Source organism: Clinocottus analis, unplaced genomic scaffold, assembly GCF_023055335.1.
Source record: "Clinocottus analis isolate CAN_PGR_092001 unplaced genomic scaffold, fCliAna1.0.p SCAF_13, whole genome shotgun sequence".
Lineage (NCBI taxonomy): Eukaryota > Metazoa > Chordata > Actinopteri > Perciformes > Cottidae > Clinocottus > Clinocottus analis.
Genome location: NW_027175854.1, coordinates 7787210 through 7808154, shown reverse-complemented (window position 1 = coordinate 7808154; position 20945 = coordinate 7787210). Strand labels below are relative to the sequence as shown.

The 20945-nt window shown below is 40.6% G+C and overlaps 1 pseudogene; it reads left to right on the top strand.

Annotated features, from left to right (window-relative positions):
- Positions 1-1870: 1870 nt before the first annotated feature.
- LOC137783850 (mucin-2-like) lies at positions 1871-12750 on the top strand (annotated as a pseudogene).
- The last annotated feature ends 8195 nt before the right edge of the window (positions 12751-20945 follow it).

Below are 20945 nucleotides of genomic sequence, written 5' to 3'. Positions count from 1 at the left end.
AACTCTATAACATTACATTATAGACCTGTAAATATGTGTTGGCCTCTGTACTATTCCCCACTGTATTATTAGTCTTGTTTGATTTTAAATAAAACTCTTGTTATTAGTTAAAAAATACCATATACATTGCTTTGCTTAGAAAAAAAAAGGTGAAATTCTCTCTCTGACGATTAAATAATCCCCAAAAAAAACATAAAACTCGAAGGCTGGATGAAACAGCTTGAATTTTGTCTATCTTGATAAACCACACAGGCAGTTAATCTACAAGTTCAGTTGAATTCCAGGCATATAAGCCATTTAGGGGAAATAGAAACTTAAATACTGTGTGACCAAAACAGTCACAGAATGAGGCTGGAGGAAAGACTAAACCATGAGAATTAAGATTTGCAATTGATTAAAATAAGTTGTTTAATAGACGTTTGGGCAAAGGTATTTTATAACGTTATTATGATATGTTCTTGTAAAAACTTCTAAAATCGTGAATAAATACAATTCTTTGAAGGAGATGTTTTCCCAGTAAAATAAATAACGTGATATAAATAGAATTATAAGCCATTTAAAATAAATGCAAACATCTTATAATACATAAATAAAAAAGATTAGTTTGAATAAATGATGAAAATACAATATTTGAATTCCTTATCATTGGAATTGTTGTTTTATAAAGAACAAAAACATGGATGACTATAATAAAATAAAAGCATAACATTTAGAATGTTTGATGGTTTTGACTCTAAAAGTTACATTTACTCCCTTTTTTGATCCGATCAGTGACTCTGATCAGGGATACGATCCGAACTGTGAGTTTTATGATCTGTTGGAGGAACAATTAAGGTCAGGCGATTGTATTAGGCGTTGCAGGTTGACCGTTATCACAACCTTGGCTCACTGGCACACACGCAAAAAAAAACATACATACACACCATCCTTCAGCTTAAAAAACAGACACACACACACTCTGCTTCTCCATCACAGTTTTATTCACATGGCTGACATGGCAATCCAATAATAAAGGGCTGCCGCGGAAAATGCCAACGCCAGAGTTTTACTTTTTTATTTTTTTAAAATCTTTTATACTGCTAGATGAACTACTGAAGCCAGGACACTTTCTGTCTGCTATCTTAGACATTCCAATGAAAAAGGGTTTGAAGCTCACCCGTTCAGAACACACCAGTAAAGTCTGCTTCCAAAAGGTTCGAGCTTTATGCTTGTTTTGAAGCCAAATAAGGGCATAGTATTTTGATAATCTATTACAATATTTGACATCTCAAAGTGTAGTACTGCATAAGTGCAATACATTACACATGAAGTGCTGCATCATACAATGCCTACAGTTTGTGGAAATAAAATCAACTTAAAATATATGGTCAATTAGATTTTTTCGGAGGAACATTAATCAATGTATTCTATTTTATCAATGAATCAACTAATTGGTAAAATACTTGATACATTAATCAATCGAAAATGTGTATTTAGTGGCGACCCGACAAGATATGTCTTGACTAAAGGACAGAGCGACATAGATGGCACAAATAAGGAAGATTAGATTTTCCAAATTTGTAATTAACAGATATCTCTTGACTTTGCAGGGCTGCTGTTCTGCTGTGCCCTATCAGGACAAAGTGAAGCTCCCTCCACCCCACTAACTTCATCAGCAACACCATCAACAAGTTCAGCTCAGTCCACCAGTGAGGCTGACACCACCTCTGCAGTTTTTACTCAATCCACTGAGCAAGTGACACACAGGATGGGAAAAATCAGAAACACCACCACTGTCATCCTTCCAACTTCTTCACCAGCAGAAAACTCCTCAATGTATTATTCTTCCGTATCACAAACCAACTCTACTGTGAGGCTTGACTCAACATCTATGACCAGGACGACACTAGCCAGCATAACAACCGCCTCAACTGGCAGCAGCATCAGCAGCAGCTCTTTAGATCAGCAAAATGTCAGCGACAATTCCTCAGGTAAGTTGACAACATACTTTAGTGTAACTGGTGTAAGACTCTATAAGGCAAGGCAAGTTTATTTATATAGCAAATTTCAACAACAAGGCGTTTCAAAGTTCTTCACATGAAACCATGTAATGCATCAAACCATAATGCAGAAGAAAACGAAAATATTTAAAGCCAATTCAAAACATTCATTTTAAAACATAAAAAACAGTCAAAAAGCAAAAAAATAGAATAAAAGTTGCAGTGCAGTTTTAGTCATCATTAACACAGCTTTAAACCAAGACCTGGGTGCCCTTTAGTTTTTTCTTTTGCGTGACTAAGTCACCGCGTAGTCAGTAAACACTGACATCAAATGCATGCTATTTGATGCGGTGATCCGCCTTGACATCTGATTTCTTGTCAATGTCTCTATAGCAAGTTGGAATATGTGGAAGATCACGTCTGAATAAATTGAAGCAATGTTTTGCTGAGGGAGATGAAGATAATGCAGACATACCACTGCATTGCAAAAAAAGTACCACTTACTATTTGGTGTTGTGTAAACTCTTGGAATTGTTCAAAATCTCTCAAAATCAAATTTCAGTCGCTGTTTCCGTGACATTATCACCCATTTACAAGGCTTGTTTTGATATTTTCTTAACAATTCAAGCAAAATCATTTAAGAACAGACTGTTTTCACTGGATTAAACATTGTTTAAGTTTTATTGTATTTATTGGTTTTACTGTTTTACTTTTTTTGCGACAGCCAGAACCACCACCACCCACATCACCAGCCAACACACTGGCACAACAAGTATCACCAGTACCACCAGTACCACCAACCCCAACATTACCAAAAACACTGACAAAGCAAGTACCACCAGCCCCGTCACTAGCCAAAACACTGACACAGCGAGGACCACCAGTATCACCACCAGCCCCATCACCACCCAAAACACTAGTACAAAAAGTATAGCCAGTACCACCAGCCCCATCACCACCCAAAACACTGACACAGCGAGGACCACCAGTACCACCACCAGCCCCATTACCACCCAAAACACCGGTACAACAGGTATAGCCAGTACCACCACCAGCCCCATCATCACCCAGAGCACTGACACAGCGAGTACCACCAGTACCAGCACCAGCCCCGTCACCACCCAAAACACCAGTACAACAAGTATAGCCAGTACAACCACCAGCCCCATCACCACCCAAAACACTGACACAGCGAGGACCACCAGTACCACCACTAGCCCCATCAACACCCAAAACACCAGTAACACAGGTATAGCCAGTACCACCACCAGCCCCATCACCACCCAAAACACTGACGCAGTGAGTACCACCAGTACCACCACCAGCCCCGTCACCCCCCAAAACATCAGCACAAAAGGTACAGCCAGTACCACCACCAGCCCCATCACCAACCAAAACACCAGCACAACAAGTATAGCCAGTACCACCACCAGCCCCATCACCACCCAAAACACTGACACAGCGAGGACCACCAGTACCACCACCAGCCCCGTCACCACCCAAAACACCAGTACAACAAGTAAAGCCAGGACCACCATCCCCATCACCACCCAAAACACTGACACAGTGAGGACCACCAGTACCACCACTAGCCCCATCAACACCCAAAACACCAGTACAACAGGTATAGCCAGTACCACCACCAGCCCCATCATCACCCAGAGCACTGACACAGCGAGTACCACCAGTACCAGCACCAGCCCCGTCACCACCCAAAACACCAGTACAACAAGTATAGCCAGTACAACCACCAGCCCCATCACCACCCAAAACACTGACAGAGTGAGGACCACCAGTACCACCACTAGCCGCATCAACACCCAAAACAGCAGTAACACAGGTATAGCCAGTACCACCACCAGCCCCATCACCACCCAAAACACTGACACAGTGAGTACCACCAGTACCACCACCAGCCCCGTCACCCCCCAAAACATCAGCACAAAAGGTACAGCCAGTACCACCACCAGCCCCATCACCAACCAAAACACCAGCACAACAAGTATAACCAGTACCACCACCAGCCCCATCACCACCCAAAACAATGACACAGCGAGGACCACCAGTACCACCACCAGCCCCGTCACCACCCAAAACACCAGTACAACAAGTAAAGCCAGTACCACCAGCCCCATCACCACCCAAAACACTGACACAGTGAGGACCACCAGTACCACCACTAGCCCCATCAACACCCAAAACACCAGTACAACAGGTATAGCCAGTACCACCACCAGCCCCATCATCACCCAGAGCACTGACACAGCGAGTACCACCAGTACCAGCACCAGCCCCGTCACCACCCAAAACACCAGCACAACAAGTATAGCCAGTACCACCACCAGCCCCATCACCACCCAAAACACTGACACAGCGAGGACCACCAGTACCACCACCAGCCCCGTCACCACCCAAAACACCAGTACAACAAGTAAAGCCAGTACCACCAGCCCCATCACCACCCAAAACACTGACACAGTGAGGACCACCAGTACCACCACTAGCCCCATCAACACCCAAAACACCAGTACAACAGGTATAGCCAGTACCACCACCAGCCCCATCATCACCCAGAGCACTGACACAGCGAGTACCACCAGTACCAGCACCAGCCCCGTCACCACCCAAAACACCAGTACAACAAGTATAGCCAGTACAACCACCAGCCCCATCACCACCCAAAACACTGACACAGCGAGGACCACCAGTACCACCACTAGCCCCATCAACACCCAAAACACCAGTAACACAGGTATAGCCAGTACCACCACCAGCCCCATCACCACCCAAAACACTGACACAGTGAGTACCACCAGTACCACCACCAGCCCCGTCACCCCCCAAAACATCAGCACAAAAGGTACAGCCAGTACCACCACCAGCCCCATCACCAACCAAAACACCAGCACAACAAGTATTGCCAGTACCACCACCAGCCCCATCACCACCCAAAACACTGACACAGCGAGTACCACCAGTACCACCACCAGCCCCGTCACCACCCAAAACACTAGCACAACAAGTATAGCCGGTACAACCAACCCAATCACCACCCAAAACACTGACACAGCGAGTACCACCAGTACCACCACCAGCCTCATCACCACCCAAAACACCAGTACAACAGGTATAGCCAGTACCACCATCAGCCCCATCATCACCCAGAACACTGACACAGCAAGTACCACCACTAGCCCCATCACCACCCAAAACACTGACACAGCGAGTACCACCAGTACCACCACCAGCCCCATCACCACCCAAAACACCAGCACAACAAGTAACACCAGTACCACCACCCAAAACACCAGCACAACAAGTAACACCAGTACCACCACCCAAAACACCAGTACAACAAGTATAGCCAGTACCACCATTAGCCCAATCACCAGCAAAAATACCAGCACAACAATTACCACCAGTACCACCAACCCCATCACTACCCAAAACACTGACACAGCAGGTTCCACCAGTACTACAACCAGCCCTGTCACCAGCCAAAACACCAGCACAACAATCACCACCCAAAACATCAGGACAAAAGGTACCACCAGTACCACCACCAACCCCATCACCATCCAAAACACCGGTACAAGTACAGCCAGTACCACCACCAGCCGCATCACCAGCCAAAACACCACCAGGACTACACCAGCCACCATCACAACTGCCTCAACTGGTAGCAGCATTAGTAGCAGCTCTTTAAATAAGACAATTGTCATCTACAATTCCTCAGGTAAGTTGACAAGATACTTTAGAAGACTTTACAGTCACGGTAGCGTCATGCTCGCAGTGTCAATGTTATGGCATGTTGATATTTGGCTGGCATTATGTTTAACTCTCTGGTACAACTATGTTTTATTGAGTCAGTCCCCAGTCCTCCATGTATGCTGTGGTGTCTGTTGCCATATAATTCCTTTTCTTTTAAACTCTTGAGTCCATATAGCAACAAACACAAATATTACAACAATATATAAAATACAATAATAGGACACAGGTATATATAATGCTGTTAAAAAGTCACTCGTGGTTAAAAACATACAGACCCTTGTTCCAATATTTCCAGAAACAATAAGAATACCTCATATCACTCTGTGTTGGCAATATTGAATACTATTAAGTACAATAAGCTCACTAGTACTTCACGTTCACGTTCTTACTTACAACTGTAAATATTCAGACAGCCTTGGAAAAGGAGAGGTGTGTGTGTGGTATTCAGTTGGATGCAGTCTGCATTATCACCACTAGATGCCACTAAAGCTCACACACTGGTCCTTTATGTCATCATTAACAAAGCTTCCAACCAAGACCGAGGTGCCCTTTAGTTTTTTTCTTTTGCGTGATTCAGTCATCACGTAGCCTCGCCTCCAGGCTCTTGTAATCAGTCACCGCAATCACAGGCAGCCACACACACACACACTACATCTGTCCACAGAAAGCACAGAGCGCAGAGCTGCAGCTGCACAAGTGTTTGTGGAGATTGAAAAGAGCACTATGATGAGGGTCAGCCTGCAGGCTCTGATATCAAGTAAGTAAACACTGGCATCAATGCATGCTATTTGATGCAGTGATCAGCCTTGACATCTGATTTCTCTCTTTGTCTTTTTATGTACAAGAATTGTCAATATCTCTAGAGAGTTGGAATATGTGGAAGATCACGTCTGAATAAATTGAAGAAAAGTTTTGCTGAGGGTGGTGGAGATAATGCAGACGTAACACTCTATTGCAGAAATGTCCCACTTAATATTCGATGTTATGTAAACTCTTTGAATTGTTAAAAAATCTCTTAAAAGTCGCCGTGAGATTATTACCCATTTACGAAGCTTGTTTCGACTTTTTTTTTTTTTTTTTTAACAATTCAAGCAACATCTTTTAAGAACAGACTTTTTCACTGGATTAAAAACATGTTGTGTGTTGAACACATACGTGTAGTTGGCCCTAATGCACAAAGGTGGGAAATATGTTTGTTTCTTCTTAACTTTGACTGTTTAAAACACAGTTTTTGAAACCTGAGGGGTAGTAATGGAGTTCTTGCATCATGGGTTAATATGTTGAGTGAAATCATTGACTTTCTGTTAGGAATTGATTTTCTGACCCAATATTATTCAGTGTCACTAAGGTGTCACGAACCAAGCTGTTCAAACGGAGGTACAGCATGTGAGATTAGAATAAGAATCAGCCAGAAAAATCGACAAAACAGAAAACCAGTTGACATTATCTGTAACTAATAACTATTTTGTTAATCAATTAATTCTCTTTTAGTACTCATTGGGGATGCCACATGCACTTACTATACAATTACCTCATACCATGTCTGGATTAAATAATCCCCAAAAAGGATAAAACTCGAAGGCTGGATGAAACAGCTTTATTACAGTTTACCTTTACAAACCACACAACAAGCAGTACATCTACAGTTTCAGTTGGATTTTAGTTGGCGGGATTCCAGTTATATGAACAATTTACAGGAAATAGAAACTCATCTCAGAGTCAAATACTGTTTGACCAAAACAGTTACAGAATGAGGCTGAGGGAAAGACTAAACCATGAGAATTAAGATTCGCAATTGATTAAAATAAACTATTTAACAGACTGATATACGTCAAATGTGCGTGTGCGTGTTTGGTTGTAAGACCCTTTAAGTGTGATCATATTGTATTTATTAGTGCACAACATGGTGAAAATGATGTGGACACAGGAACATCCCACCACTCTGTTACTGGCTATGTTTAACCATGGAGCTAGCTAACTTTACATCCGCCCACCTGTTTTGTTGATTCATGTTTCTGCCTCGTCTTCCTTGTTTGATTTTAAGGCATCTTATTCCGTTTTATTTCTGTTCTTAGTGGCGAAACCCCCGGAGCGTTCAAGTGTTTCGGGTGTACTGTTTGTATTTGCCACATTACAAACAGTATACATAAAAACACATGCAATTCATATTAAAGGTGTGATTAAGTGATTTAGCATTTCATCTCCATGATTACACCATAATGGCATTTTCCATGACATGACATCTCCAGGGTTATCTTTAGGGGGAGCTCAAGCTGAGTAAACTGACCGTAATGTGTAAAATACATAGAATGTTAGATCTTTGTCATCCCTGTATGGTGTCCTTAGGGACTGTGGGGCCCGTAATAACACAAAGAATGGCTTTCGTATGCTCATAAATCTGTTGAAACGCATTGCAGCCATGTACTTTGTTTTAAATTGCAGGTCTACTGTTGTCAGGTGTATTAATAACACCAGGACTGTCTGAAACCACCACATCAAAACAACAAGCTCACACAATTTTATCGTCGACTATCATCAGCTCCCAGGCTTCAACCTTGGATTCATCAACTACTCAACCGCCAGTGTCAAACAACAGCAGAGCAAGTACGACCAGTACCCCCACCAACTCCATCACCACCCAAAACACCAGCACAACAAGTACCACCAGTACCACCACCAACCCCATCACCACCCAAAACAACAGCACAACAAGTACCACCAGTACCACCAGCAACCCCATCACCACCCAAAACAACAGTACAACAGGTACCACCAGTCCCACCACCAACCCTATCACCACCCAAAACACCAGTACAACAAGTATAGCTCGTACCACCACCAGCCCAATCACCACCCAAAACACCGGCACAACAAGAATCACCACCAGCCCAATCACCACCCAAAACACCAGCACAACAAGAACCACCACCAGCCAAATCACCACCCAAAACCCTGGCACAACAAGCACCACCACCAGCCCAATCACCACCCAAAACACTGGCACAACAAGTACAACTAGTACCATCAGCAGCAGCACCACCACCACCACCACCAGAGCCACCCAAACCACCACACTGGTAGAAGGACCAAAGCCCGAGGCTCTGAGCTCAGGTATGTAGCGACAAGAATGCTAACATGTGATAATTATGTCTGAACACAAAGTAGGTGAGACCATAGTTCTTCTTATAGCTGTCAAGATATTTCAATTACAACGATAAATGTCAAGTAACTGGTAGCACAAGATGTAGCACAAAATATAAAGTCACTGTCTGACGTCAAAATGCATCGTCTGGGGACCATGAATGTTCGTACCAATAGTAGCAATACAACATCACAGAGATATTTCAATAAGACTTTTGACCTAGAATTTATACTATAGGGACTAATATACATTACTTACTTTACCTTTCACCCTTTGTCTGAGTACTCTAACTTTGAACTATTAAAAGTACAACTAGTATTACTGCACAGTAAAAGTATTGCACACATGTTTATTTCAAGTGAAGAGTTGAAGAGAGGCTTTATCAGCACAATATACTTATGAGACAAATCTGAATCTGCAGCATATCCAGTAACCTTTCCCTGTCTGATTAAGTTAATATTAATGTAAAGTGGTAGTAATGTTGTACTCTGAAGTAAAACTACACGTTAAATATATGCTTAATGTGTACATACATATATTGTTTTGACTCTGAAGGCAAAAAAAAGAACCAAAGAACAAAGTGCCAGTGATCACACTCTGATTAAAGAGGTCAATGTACACATCCAGTGTGCATGCATCTGTTCCTCCTTCTCTTTGACCTATTTCGGCATTGTGTTTGTCTGTAGTTAATATTTGAACACTTCACTCTCACACCTCCTTGTTTACTTCGAAGTTGAGTCTTCGCTCGTTGACTGAGTGAAAACGAACGGCATCAGTTTGAAGTGAAACGTCTGTCTGCTCGTTGTTTACCTGCTCATTCTATCATTCACAAAACCTCTTTTATCATGGCATCCAGTCATTGTCACCTTGTCCTTCATTGTGGCACCACAAGCCACTCATTACGGACCAATGATCAATACAGTGACCCATAGTAAATGCTAGGAGTTCTACAGGCAAACCTGGAATATTGATCCGCTCACTGCAATTGAGAAACTATCAGTTTGTTTCCTTGTTTCTTAAGTTGTATGTTCACTTATCTTCTTTGGACGTATGGTCCGTTTTATCATACTAACTTTAAGAGACACGTTAGGCAAGTCACACAGCTCTTTAAATCCCTCTATTCTTAACACGGTTTTCTGTGTGCGTTATTTTAACAGACTTTGAACTCTGTCCCTCGTGTGCAGGAATGGAAAAGACATTCCCGCCATTAGTAACCATTAAATCTGATAATGTATCCGACTCAGAACTTTTATGACATACCTCCAGGGAGCTGTTTTTGAACTTTGACTCTTTCGAGGCCAGGTTTCCAATAAAAAGTGTGAAGTACTATGAGTCACCCAGTGAAAAGAAATAGTCCCACAAACGTAACAAATTGTAGAATTATTTATCTGTAGTTATATGCTTTATCAGAGCTGAAAACTGAAAATTCCTGTCTGAAAACAAATTAGATTGGTAACAGTTTAAACTGCAATGGTTTCTGTTCCATCAGTCAGTGCCTAGAGCAGAGACTTTTAGGGGCCAAGAAACTAAATTTAAACCCTTGTGCCTTTAACTGAAATTAAGGAAGATGATGGCAAATCAAGGGAGCAAGATAAGAAAAAAAGAAACAAAAAGTATTTTAAAATAAAGTTTTTCATTAAATATTTGCATTGTGACACAGCTTTTCTGTAATTGTTTCCATGTCAACACAAAATAGGAAGTAATTGTGTCCCACGTACCTCAGTCTTCCACTCCACCCACCTAACGCCAAATGAGTTCAAGGATCGGATCACTTTGTTCCATGATGAGTGGAAGATTGATTTGATAATCTACATCAAACAAAAATGGCATTTTGTCAGACTATCCAACAGAGCACTTAGATCCCTAAAGTGTCCTCCCAAATCACTGTTAAAACTCAACAATGTTATCTATTACTTGGTTGTCAGTCAGCCAAGCAACTTAAACTTTAAACTGAGAGGGAGATGTTGGAGACAGTTTAATTTCCCAGGGTGGTGTTAGCAGATTGAATTCTGCTTCCAGAGAAGAGGAGTGAGTTGGAGTGTGACAGCTGTCTGAACATTTTTTCAGGGCATCAGTGTCATCTCACACATAGTAAAAGACCTGGAGCAATGTGCTTGAATCAGTTTCCGCCCACAAAATGATTAATTGATACTTCATCTCAAAGGTCAGCGTGGTCTGCTGGAAAATAAATTATCTTCATTTAATTTTGAAACAAGGTTTTTGCTGTGTTTTGATAGTGGTATGGCTATATGGATGGCAATGCATATTGGTCAGTCCATCAGCCAACCACGGCCAGATATCCACTGGTTCCCAGGCCGTCAATTTGTTATTCTACAACGACTGTGACCTTGACCTTTGAGGTTGGGCATAGAATGTCTCAACAACTGAAAGATGGATTGCCATCAACATTTAAAACATTCCTCCAATGTATTTGCACGTGGGTAGTGTGTAAGGGCACCAACTGGAGATGCCAGCAAATAATACAGCAGCTACAAACCACTACAACCTCACCTCACACGTTGGCCAATCACGCAACCAGCGATCAGTGAGCCATTGCAAAAGGTCCAATCAAATAACTATTACTCTTGTGGGCCATGTAATTGACCCTTCCACACTGTCACACAACCCCGTGTTTAAGGCCTCAAACCAGCAGTATGGCCGCCTGCCAGCTGATGTCAATCAAAAACATACAGCGACACGCCCCTCCAGCCAACTAAGACATATTTGATGTATGCCCAGATACCTTTTTCCCTTCCATTTTAATAATAAAGAACAATTTGAAAGGCATTTAAGAAACATATATTTCAGTTGGACCTTTGACAAAACCATCCAGAGGAACAAAGTAACAAGTAATGTAAGCGATGAGCAAACTGAAGATATACAGTTTAGGTTCAGGAGTATTGTGTAAAAGCGGGAAAGTAATGTCAGAAGAAACTTAGGCAGAAGGTCCTAATACCGTTTTTACAAACAATGGATCCTATGACACTTATTGGTCTCTTTCTTTCTCTCTCCAGGAAGTATTGCATATATTTTCTGTGTGATCATAGTGACTGTCCTCCTTGTGTTGGTTGGGCTTTACTACTACAAAATACGGTGAGTCCAGAGTTTAAACTCATTGCAATAGCACATTTTTGTGTATGTAGTAAAACTCACGTGATGACATTGTATGCAGTGTTTTATTTGTCATAGCAGTTTTTAAGATATATGTCTCTAAGATTTCTGACACCACAATAAAGATGAATTGACTTTAATTAGTTAGAATGTTTTATTGAAAATATATATTTTTACTTTTTAATTCATTATTATTTCAAGAATCAGAGTATCTCTATCTCTATATGTTTGTTTAACCAAAAGAGCAGTTTCTTTATATATATATATATATATATATATATATATATATATATATATATATATATATATATATATATATATATATATAAATATATATATATATATATATATATATATATATATATATATAAAACTCTAAGGTATATTGTGTTTATTTGAAGATCATTTTATTCTTTTCTTTTCCTTCAACATCTCTCTCATTGTTTTTTCTCTACTTCCTCTCCATTCCAGACGTAGATCTTATGGCCCGCTTATGGACGCCGGCACTTTGGCAAACTTCAGCAACCCAATGTATGACCCATGAGTGCCTATATTTTAACCTCCAACTCCAGAAGTGACCCCTAAACCCAGAGCCCTCAGTCTGTGGATAGAGACGTTCCGATCGGAGCGTGTTTTTAGTGTGTGTGTCTGTGTGTGTGTGTGATGAGTGCAGTGCATAATTGCTTGATTGCCAAAAAGAAAAGAAAATGGGATGTTTCTATTGATCTCTGTGAAAGTAACCTAATTTGTTTCATTGCTAGCTACAGTAAACATAGTAAGACATTTTAAACAGCTCTGGCTGCATAGACTTAGCCATAATTATATTACCTCAACTAAAAGGTCAAATCAGACCAGATCAAGCAAGCGTGTTCACCAGTTTTGTTTGACAAAAAAAAAGAGATTTTGTAAACTCAACCAGGATTTTTTTCCAGTAAAAAAGTGCAAAGACTAAATGAGGAGGATCTGTCTGGTCTTACCATGGATTGTTCCTTATGGGCACTTAAGATACGTTTTTCTTAATTAAACTGCGAAATCATGAGGTTTCTGTCTCAAAAGTAGACAAAAGTTCCGATATTAAGTTGAATGTTGCCAGCTAGACAAAGTTCAAAGCTCAGACAGTTTCATTTGGAGAGGAAATTTTGAGAAGCGACTGAAAAGGATGATAGGAATAGGAATAAGACAATATAAATAGATATTTAAGGAAAAATAAAAAGGATGATATTATATTGTCTTGTGCTTGATCCTGATTCTTGAAAAGAGTTTGAATCATTTTGAGCCGGAGCGCTACGGTTCACTTTCACTTGTCTTTACAAGGGAATTCAGAATTCTTCCTCTAAGCTAAGGAGTTGTGACATTTTTAGGCACCACAAAAAAGGCAATATTTGTGCCACAACAAAGACTATTTTTGAGGAATATATTGGAAGATCCATTCTTTTTTTTTTACATGAAAACATCGATACCACATGAAGTTAAAATATTACTCGTTTTAATACTACAAACTGAATGGTGCAGAGAGAGAGAGAGACTGGTCTTTAACGACAATCTGTGGTTTAAGCTCGGTGTAGTCGTCCTCCTGAAGTGAACTCAAACACTTGATCCTCTCTAGCTCCATGTGCTGGTATGCAGCTGAGCCTGAACGCTGACCTCTCGGTAGAAGAACCAAAGAAGAAAGCAATCGTTTAATAATGGAGAACATACATTATTATAGAAAAACCTCTCCGAAAATCAAAATTTACCTACGACGTGGATTAAATAAAATGTGGGGTGGGGAAGAGCGTCTCTCGTATACCTGATCAACTTCAACTACTATTTATGAGTGAGTTTTCTGTTATTACATTTTGTTCATGTTCCAGTGTGATTTTGATCTGCTGAAGCTCAGACAGACCGTGACAACATTGTATTTTGTGATATGATTGTATTCAGTTGTTTGTGCAATAAAAGTGATGAAAGAATAACTTGAGTCACTGTGATGGTTGGGTCAAAGAGAGTCACAAGACGAGAAACTTTAACATATATGATGATCAGTGGCATATGACATACAAACACACACAAGCATTTATGCTGTTCTCAGGAGGACAATGTCTACCGCTTTAGTCCGGACTGAAACTAGACTAATAGATGTACTGCCATTAGGCTTTGTACACATATTTATGGTGAGCAGAGGAGGAATCATATTGATTTTGGTGGTCATCTGACTTGTTCTGCAGCGGCGCCATGAGGTTGACTTGTGTGGCTTTAAGTGACGTTCATGTTTGTGACTGGATTATTTGCGTTGTGCATTTACTTCTCTGGCTTTTCATGTCAGCAGGTAAAATTGCAGGTTGTCAAGGAATTCAATTTCTATAAAGCTTGCAAAACTAATGACATTTCAACTTTAGCTGTGCTTTTTGTTAAGTGATACCTGGCAAAGGTTAGCATGCTAAAATGCCATGATGAATATGGATTGACAAGGTTAATAATATACTTGCTTAGTGTCAACATGTTGGCTTTGTCATTGTGGGCACATCCACATGCTAAAGTTAGCATTTAGCAAGCACGTATGGCTACAGCCTCACATAGCTGTTAGCATGGCTGTAGACTTCCATTCAATGGGTCATCATTTGTGTTTGGGCTCCACTTGGGGTTGTTCGGAGGGGTCATACAATGTTTCTAAGACTCAAATATTGATGTTTGTTGGATGGTAGTGACACAATAATAAGCAGCTACACACGAACAAAACAAAGGTTATTAAGGTAACCATTGACATATGGACAGTTCAGATAAGAGCCCCTCCAGTAACTAATAGTAACGGAAAGTCAAAATCCATCCTGAAAGTCAGGCGACATAGTGTAGAGAATATTTAACTTTGGACAATCGTGTTGAATTAATTCATCTAGTTACACGTTCTGAAGTCATGAATAATAGGCTTGAAAAGTAGAAGAGTACCACTTCAGCGACCAAAAATGTATCCCATGTGAATCCCAGCTCTTAGTACAATGAATATAGTACATCATTTACATTCATGCAGCAGTCAAACTGACAAAAAGTCACTTCTATAAATATTGTTGGTGCCAAAAACAAATTGTTTACAAAAAATGTAAACGTGTGCGTAAAACACTCATGGATACTAAGGCTCAGCCCGATGTCTTTGTCTCTGCTCCTCAACAGGGTGTTGAGCATTTATTCGTGGAAGCTTTAATAACAGTACATGTCATCGCCGCCCTCCCATCGTGCCTGCTACTATTCGTCCCTTTTTCCAAACACTTTTCCATGACATCCTCCTCTCCTGCCCACGCTCTTCTTCTTTCTTCCTACTTCAAACCAAAGTGTGTTTCACGTGTTGTTTTTCTAACCATCTTTCCTCAACTCCACGAGATCCTAAATTGCAATATAAAAAAGATTCAAGTGTAAAAAAAGTAACTTTTCTTCTAATTACCTCATCGGTAAGTAAATGCTGAACAACATGAAGCAGCGCTCACTTCAATCTGAGGCGTAACACTGACATTTGCCTCATTCAGGATAATAATATGAACCCAGACATGAGGGCGTTTGATGTTCCAACATTTTTAGGACTTCCACAACATGTACAAAGCAGAAATAGTGGTTATTTCTTCCATGGTGGAAGAGTGGAAATAAACTGTTTTCGTGGTGATAAGCCCCTCCCCCTCTGCGGCGCGTCTAGCGCGGATGACGCACACAATTAGTCCGCCGTGTAAAATCACAGAAGCAAAGTGAGGTGTGAACGCAGCATTAAAGAGTGTGAATAGACGGAACTCCCCTTCAAAATAAAAAAAACCCTCAAAAATAAAAGCACAGGGCTTTTTTCTTACAAGTTTTCATCCCCTAGGCATGGATCTGCAACCCCCAGGAATCACGGGTCCGCGACCCACTTCTGGATTGCGACCCTCTACTTGGGAATCATTAGCGAATTTAGCGGACATCTATGGTTTCATATTGCTAAGTTAGTGTACTGTGGACAATGATTGCTGGTTCAGCAGAGTCGGGGAAGAACCTGAGTGTTGTTACAATCATTTATGTCCTAGCCTGAATTACAGTTTAACACTCCCTTCCTATTTATTCACAGGTTTACTTCCTGTCATATTCTCTTAATCTAAAAAAAAATCCACAACTGACGTGTTAAACAACTGATCAGTTCCTTTAATTTATGTAAAAAAATAAATATTACAAAACAGAATGTAAAAATACTTCATTGCTACCTGAAGGTAAATAGAATAATTACTGCTTATTTTAAAACAGTAGTTTAAAGCCTTTTGTCGACGGAAGGAGTCATGTTAGGTCTGAAAAATTGCCTCGAGTGATGTCACTGAAGGTAATCTTCCAGATCTTGGACGATCACTTATGTCTGAAGACTTCAAGTTCAGAAATAAAAACAATTCTGTGAGTCATAAAGAAGTGAGAAATACCTTTGTAATTGCAGAACACACCCACATCTCGGACTAAACTGTTGAAAGATGAGTTGCTCTGCAAACGTTATTAAAGTGAACTTACTAGCAGAATTACCCAAAAATAAATGTACTTAGTTACTTCCCACCGCTGCTACTCGCCTCTCTATTTGTCGCCATTACTGGGCAGCAGTAATAATAGTGGTGCTGTTTTCAGTGATGCACTGCTATTATCAAGCCATAAATACTCTTAGCAATGTGTTTGTGTGTGTGTGTGTGTGTGTGTGTGTGTGTGTGTGTGTGTGTGTGTGTGTGTGTGTGTGTGTTCTAAATTCTGTCCAAATGTACATGCACATTGTGTTGTATGTTCTTCGTGTGTGACAGGACAAGTAGAAGTATCATAGAAACAAGAGGAATAATAGTCTCACAGGCTGGCAGTGATGCTCAGTGAAAACACTGCACGGTGCACTTGAAGTGCTGTGAATAACCATGTGTTTTATTCTTCAGTTCCTTTACTGCCCGCAATATACAGAGAAAGAAGTGACACAGGAAGCGGCCTCTTCCTCTCTCATGCTGCACTTGCTCGGGACTGTTTGAAAACCACAGTCTGACAGAAAAAGAGGCTTGCATAAAAATAAAGAGCCTGCAGTCGTTCAAGCAGCTCTATGAGGCTGGACTCGGACACAGTGGTGATGCTAACTTCGACATGCTGACATGTGCACAATGATGATGCAAACATGCTGATGTTTAGCGTGTTCACTATCTCACTTGAGTGTGCTAGATTAGCTGAGATTTTTGGCAATAGTTATGAAGGGCATTAGCCATAAACCAAGTAATATTTTGTGGCTTTTGAGTAATACACTTAAAATAGGAATTTTGTGTATGTATAAAAACATATTATACGCCCATGTACCAATTGCATTTGGAAACCTGAACCATACAGGAAGAATTTGTGAATTGCAATACATTTAATCTCTAGTCTGATATCTTCAACACCACACGCACATACACCAAAACACAAACGTCTACTAACAGAACGGAAATGTCTGCTGTTTTATTCAGTTGGAAAAAAACGGTTGCAGGTTTCCCTGTCTGCCTGGCTGAGGCTGAAACCTCACTGGTTCTGGTTCACCAGTGAGCCGTTTGATAAACTCCAAACTGAAAGACGTATATAAGAGAGGGAGATTTTGGAGTTGCGGTGAGAACACCTGCATTTATAATTGGTGGCTGTTTTGTCATGTGAAGCCTTAACTTCTTCCAGCAAAGCAACTCACTGTTAACATTAAGTATGGCTACTTATGCCAAAAGTATTATTTTTCAGAATTATAGTTTCAGAAATCTGAAAGGGTCCTCGTTCTATTTTGATATGAGCAATGTGAGGTATTTCTGTTAATTTGTCAACCCCCTGATAACTAATTTGCCACTAATCACCAGGTTTATGTAAAATACAAGATACAACACAGAAAGACAGCTGAGAGGAATATAATGGCTGATAAAGTAATAATGAGACATAGGCTATTTGGACAACAAGTAGCCCCACCTCAAGTACCCCCAAATAAACCTGCCTAAGACTGATTGATCTTGTTCCTTTAATGTTATTAATTCTGCTCCCTCTCAGTTTGTGATGTTTGTGAATGTGCTGCACGGCCTCCGCCACTGGGTGGTGCCTTTGATTAAGTCTAAGTGCACACTGCAGTGCAGAGCTAACAAATGTAGGTTCTGGATTAAAACCACATCGAGACAAAGTACCACTTGTAGAAAGTGTTCATAATGTATACATAACAATGTATACATTAAACTAATGGACTTGAAATATGATGTTGTGCTCTGTTCAGTGAATCAATGTTATTCTCTTGTGTGCTTTTTAAAAATTACATTTAAACTAAGTTTGACTGCACAGTGGCATTGACATTTCAAATATTTAACTAAAAGCACAATATTTCCTTAACCCTGAACCAAGTCTTTTATTTGCCTTGCACCCTTGACCATGCCTTAGATGTCGGTTATATGAAGGGGAATAGAGTGACTTGCAGCACAAGATGTCCCTCTGTAGTTGAATCACATGGTCTGTTAATCAGTCTCTTTCCATTTGCAAGGTTAACTTACAGCGAAAACATTCTGCAGATGTGTCTCTTTATACATCACGTCCTTTGCAGCCCCGTTTGTCACTTTACGGTAAAATGGTACTTGATTTATTAACAAGAGTGCGGGCAGATGTTGCTAAAATGAGCAACAGGAAATGTTGTAAGGCTATCTTTAAGCAAACAACTCATGGGACACGCTCGGTAGCCAACAATGAGCCACAGCCTACTTATTTTAACTTCCTTACTCAAATAAAAAGCAAGAGAAAGACATCTTAAAATAGAAGGCACTGTTCCCAAAAAACAAAGTCTGACCTTAACTTACCACAGGGGAGAGTTTTACTGTCAACTCCTACAAGCTTGCCCCAATTCTTAAGTCCTAAAGGTTTGTATTGTGATGACATTATTATGTTATTTTGTTACTGTTTAACCCCAAAACAGTACTTTACTGTTTTCGCTGTTCAACTTCCGAAAGATGTTTAAATTAACCACTCCTCAACAGACTTCAATGAGCACTTCCTGTGCTCAGCTATACCTGACTAAAGATTACTGTCGTTGGATGACGGTATTAATTGACTAGAGTTAGGATTTTTCCCTGAAAGGCTGTGGATGATGATTAAACCATGTGGTTAAAACTGTTTCCAGAGCTGTTTCTGACTCAGAACGGATGCTCACATGTGTACGTGAATGAGGATCCGCAGCAGAAAGTTGAAAGTGGGTTTGTGTCTCTCAGGCTGTTGGAAATACCCCTGAACACAACACAGTTGCAGGTATTTGGTCTTAAAATTTGAGCTGATCATGATACAAGAGGAAAAGTTCAGAGATCACCAAAGTAATTCCAGAGTTCTTCCAGAGGGAAACATACGTGTCTGAATTACATGACAAGGCAATCAAACAGTGCATTATATGAATAGTTTCACCCACAACCCCAAAGTCACTGGGATTCATAAAAGTCATTTAGTGTCAATCTGTCGAGAGGTTGTCGCCACAAAATTTGAAAACTTTGACCTGTGCCACATGAAAAGTCAGACAATCAGTTAGATATTATGATGCGTCATCTGGGAACCACAGCCATCCCTAAAACTGTGGCCAAGAAAATACCCATCAAAAATTCCCAGAAGCAAAGGCTTGTTTCTGCTGACCAACAGTCCAAAACCCAAACGGGATTTGGTTTGTTGTGCTGATCTGTGTCCTCAAACTTGTAATTTGTCAACTTTTCATGATTCATCCGGAGGTGTTTTCGCAAAGAGAAGAGAGAGGAAGAGAGGAGCGGGAAAGTTTCAGAGTGATGAGGTAACACAGTGGTGTCACACACACAAACACACACACACGCACACACACACACACACACACACGCGCACCCACACACACACACACACACACACACACACACACACACACACACACACACAGGTCTGATCAAAGTGTGGCTACGCTCTGACTCTACTGTAACATTCCACTGACTGCTCAACCTTGAACCAGCCAGTATGTTGGATCATGTCTCCATCACCTCATTCAGACTTCCGTCTCCATTCGTCATTTCTCAGTCGCCTCCTGTCGCCATGTCATATTTCAGATCAGCCTTTGATACAAAGCGTCATCCAACGTCTGTGATTATAGTCCCACGATAAAAAGATATGTATTTCTACAATATCTGCAAATGGTAACTTTAGTATAGGAGATGTTTAGGGAAGATTGTGGTTACGGTTAAAAAATATATCTTTAATTAAGACATGTCAATCCACCATCACCACCTCACTTCCTGTCTCTCTGCATGAAGGGTACACTACTTCCTGCATTGGTACGGAACATTTGCATTGGAAGTGAATCCTGAGGAGCGGACTTGACAAAAAGGGACAAAAAGAAATGTAGTGATGACGTTTTTTTTTTAGTCTAGTGCCGCATTATTAGATAGCATATGGGCACTAGGCAACATTGCTTCAAGAGGCCAACAGCAATGACTACAGCATGCAATGTGACAAGGCACAGTCACAATGATAACTTTTACTCTGGCAACTTTTCCCCATTTTGAAGTTAAACGTCCTGTATGTCCGAATGAATAACACCAGAAGTTACTTTTCGAGCGATACTTTATGTCATCTCATAAAATATACCCGCAACCAACCTATTTGTCCATTTCCAAATCTCTTTGAAGTTGCCACATAAATAAGAAGGAAGGAAACCTGCCTGACGTCTGTGATCTGACGTTTGGCCACCTCCTCTTGCTAAATTCTTGGCCAATGTTTGCTGGCATTAGCTTACTTAAGATGCGACTACTTATTACTAAATGTGTCTAGGAACATTGCAACATGGATGTAAACATTTTACTCAGCTGTCATTGGAGCACAAAGCCAAAAGTCCAATATGGACGTAATTACTGCTAATATTGACACCTTTATGTATTGTTATATTTTAATTGTGTTTTACTGTGTGCTTTTTGTATCACTATAGCTAGTATCCACAGGAACCTGAGTACTTA